Source organism: Pyxicephalus adspersus, chromosome Z (assembly GCF_032062135.1).
Source record: "Pyxicephalus adspersus chromosome Z, UCB_Pads_2.0, whole genome shotgun sequence".
In the NCBI taxonomy this organism is placed as follows: Eukaryota; Metazoa; Chordata; class Amphibia; order Anura; family Pyxicephalidae; genus Pyxicephalus; species Pyxicephalus adspersus.
In genome coordinates this window covers 22,227,794-22,232,084 of record NC_092871.1, presented here as the reverse complement: position 1 = coordinate 22,232,084, position 4,291 = coordinate 22,227,794, and positions in this window count along the sequence as shown.

The following is a 4,291-nucleotide window of genomic DNA, read 5'->3' as shown; positions in this document are numbered from 1 at the left end:
CTTCCGCCCCTTCTTCTTTCCTCTCACTCTCGCACGTGCCACTTCTTAATAATTAACCCTCTGCTGTCTCCCCGCCTGTCTGCTCAGTCATGCTGGCCTTCCACTATACTCCTTTCTCTCGTATGCTCCAGGCCTCCCTTTTCATGTAGTTCTATTAGATGAATAATGATCATCTAATAAAAGGAAAATCAGTGTTCTGTACCAGTAAATGGATGGGAGATGACTAGCAGAATTCACACATCATCATTGCAATGGTATAGCTGGCTCTTATTTCATTTTCTGCCAACTGCACCAAATTTATGTTTTTCTTTTTAAATAAGCTGAAATGTTATCTGTTCAATTTTAGAAGAGAATAGTGCTTATTATATTTAGTACACGCACTCTTTTAATTGTTTTTTCATGTCCCTGATCAGACAGGTCAGGAATCATCAGAACAAAGGTAGGCTGCCACCATGGCCCACCCCATTTTATTGGCACTATTCTGCAACTGGATAGAAAGGTGGTCATCAAGTGACCCAGTAGAAAAGTTTTTCCAAGGCGCCAGGGATACTTGTGTTTCTCTGACACTGTTACTATGGGACATTTCACATTTTCTTCTGTGGTCACCTTGGTCATATGGTGACCTTTTATATCAGGTTTTTTCTTTCATGTCTTAATTATGCACCCAGAAATCCTGACATCATCAAGCTTCACATCATTTTTATATTCATTGTTGATGGACAACTAAGCAGAATGTATTTTTGCCTACTTTCATTGAGCTAAAATTCAAAGTAACACAATGTTCTTTCCATACAGTAATTGTCTGGAATAGCAGCTAACACAAAGATTTTAAGCCTCCTAGTTTTTTTTGTACATCTCTGTCTATTACTAGGATTGAGCTGACCCATTTTCAGCTTCTCTGTCTAACAGTTTCTATTGGCTGCATACAGACTGCTACGTAGCTACTTTAGCTCAGACATACTGGTCTATTAAGAAGGAAGCTACCCCTGAACTCTTACAAACCCTTACATGAGTCTGGATCATTGGCCTGTCTGCATAGGATAAGATTTCAAGATGTTCTTCCCTCCCCATGAGTCACCTGTCAGGTTTTTTATTTTTTTATTTTGGACAATCTTTTAAAAAGTAATGGGTTATCAATTGAAATCAGCTGGCAACTCTAGGTTTCTATAACTTCCAGGGATAGTCCCTTTAAAAAGGTGTAAAGAATAGTATTATTATTATTATACAGTATTTATATAGCACCATCATATTATGCAGCGCTGTACAAAGACCATAGTCATGACATTAACTGTCCCTCAAAAGGGGCTCACAATCTAATGTCTGTACCAAAGTCATATGTCATTATTGTAGTCCAAGGTCAATGTATTTATTGGGGGAAGCCAATTAACCTAGCTGCATGTTTTTGGGATGTGGGAGGAAACTGGAGTACCCGGAGGAAACCCACACAAACACGGGGGGAACTTAAAAACTCCATGCAGATAGTGCTCTGGCCAGGATACAAATCTGGGACCCAGCGGTGCAAAGGCCAAAGTTCTAACCACTGAGGCACCATGCTGCCCATGTAGAAACAGTTGCCGAACTAGACCACCAGCGCACCACCAGCCTAGTCCAAACTCCTCTATTTTCTGCCCATTTCTACCTATACCCAAAAAGGAAACACTTTTAAGCCCTCTAAACACATTGATTTTTCTTGTACATATTTTAATAAATATAACACCCTCCTAATGAGCAATCCCACCAGGACTGGAGGCAATCGGAAACAACTTTAAGACTGCCGCATGAACAGAAGTAAAGGGAAATTGATGTTTGTTATTCTACCCTCAAAATATATGAGCTTTTCTGTTTATGGAATCTAATATATTTATGATATTTTACAGAAATGATAAGAAATTGTACTGAGAACTTCACATGCTTCTATTTATGATCTTCTTATAACTTTTGACCCATAAACGCAGACCTACATTTCCAACTAAACTAAAAACTAAACTAATATATAATATTAGTTTGGAAAGGTATGTATTTTTTTTTTTTTTTTTACTTTTCTTTACATTTTAAGGGAAGTCCCCATCTACTTTTTCACAGATGGAACAATAATATGTCTGTTGAATATATATTTTACAGCAGAGAAAAACATAAATCAGTAAAGCTGATCCTGCAACTAAAATATCAGACATGTTTCTAAAGCTAAAACTGTTTGCTGGGACCTTTTGGCAGAATAAAGAAGTGTTGCTTCACCCTCTAGCTATGATGATGATAAGCTGACTGCTGAAGATCAGCTTTACATTGAGGCAATTAGCATTCTTTAGATTGAGTTCAGTATTTAGAACTTTGAATCTACTTGAAAAAGCATTAGTTAAAGTATTTCCTTAGCATTATACATGTTAGTAACCTACAAATGTCAGATTTGGATATCTAGTTTGAGCACTTATAAGGTATTCTAATAGGACGTTCTTTAGTTTTTGGCATAAGATCACATCAATTCTCTTAGAAATGACCTAGCTCTGGAAAGAAATGTCCTAACTCCTCCATGAAAGTTCTAGCTATCCCATATGGCCAGTGTATACACAGAGTAGCTTAAACACCTATTAGTTCCCACAGCCGTTAAATATATGAATTTGTTGTCTTTAGAGTCGTGAACTCACTTAACTCTGATCATAAAATGATTAACTTTTGTCTATTCCTGTGAAATATTTCAATGGTGATATGTACTAGAAATGACATAGTTCATGAACTTTTTATTAAAAGGTTTTAGTGCAAACTTCATTTGCCTTTTGTAAGTAAACACGCTTGAACACGCTTGAACCTAAATTTATTTATATTGCTGATAAATGATGTATCGTGTGCCATATGGACTGTGATAGGGTGAGCCTAGTTTACCATAAAAACCAGGCAGAGTGACCTTCTGGCTAGTTGCTATTCCAATCAAAGAACAGTATGGTACCTTAACTTTATTTTGCATCATCCAAAGGGTCACACATGACAATTGTGCTGTTGTCTGCATTATCAAAATGCAAATGCCATTATCTTAATGAATTGTACTTCTTTTCTATCCTAACTTCAGCACAATCTTAATTGCTGCTTAAGGACCAATGAAAACCCATCAGTTTGGGCATTTACTAATGTTAAAATGAAACAATGAACAATCTATATATTGGTAGCATAGGAAAGTAGAAGCAGCAGTAGCCCTTGCCTGACACCATGACCCTACAGTGGTCCCCAACCTTTTGAAACTCGTGGACCACTAAATGCATGGACTCTGGAATGCCTATGTGCGTGGAACAGTGTGTCACTCAAAGGGCAAGAAACTTCCACCAGAGTGAAGTCATTATGCCAGAACCCACCTACTTTGCCATCTCAGGTCTGCCAGAGATTGGACGGGTTGTGTCTAGATACACAAACCTCCCACCACCATGAGCCTGCGATGCGTACCAGAGACATGTCCGTGGCTCTGGCTGGTGCATCCTCCCAAGCGGGTTTCTTCTCCAGACCCTGCTGGGGGGTGCACCGGTCAGAGCCGCGGCTTCCCTTTTAAATGGCTACGGTCCACTAGTGGGCATAGACCAGGTGTTGGGGACCGCTACCCTACAAAGCATTTGTTCAGGTCAATCCTGCTAGAAGATCAAATTTGTACTAGACCCCATAACATGAATTCCCACCCTCTATTGAAAGGCTTAGGATATGAGAGCACCCAAGGAGAAGCTTTTGACTGCTTAGGTCCAGAGTGGGAATACAGTAATTTCAGAATTCAATATTAATATATATAGTCTAAAATAAAAAGCAAGGTGGTGAAGGAGCAACATGTGTCGCCTAGTATACAGAGTGGGTGGTCGTTGGCTCCAGAGAAGCCTGGTGGAGATTGGGTGGGTCTGCAGCCTATCCACCCCAATCCAGCAGTCCATTGGCCCCAATTTGTGGCTTATGAACAAACTGCTGGGAAGCCTCAAGGGGAATGGTTAGGCTGGGAGTTTCAGAAAAGTCTGTAAACTGTGAACAAACTGTTGCTTCTCTTCACAGGGAGTACTTAAAGGATTTATCCAACTTACTGTGAGCTGAGTCAAGGCATATTCCATGAACTGTGTTGTTGCTGAAATAAGCTGAATGTTGTCTTCATTTGTAAGTGCTTGTCCCTGTCAAATTATCTAGATGTATACATCCATCAAGACAAAAAACTGAGGAGGAAGGAAGGGGCATATGGACTAAGTTCTGAAGGGGGGACAGTCCCTCTAAACCAGGGACTGTTGAGAGATATTACCAGGTGCTACAGAATGTGTACTAATGCTCAGGCTGGATA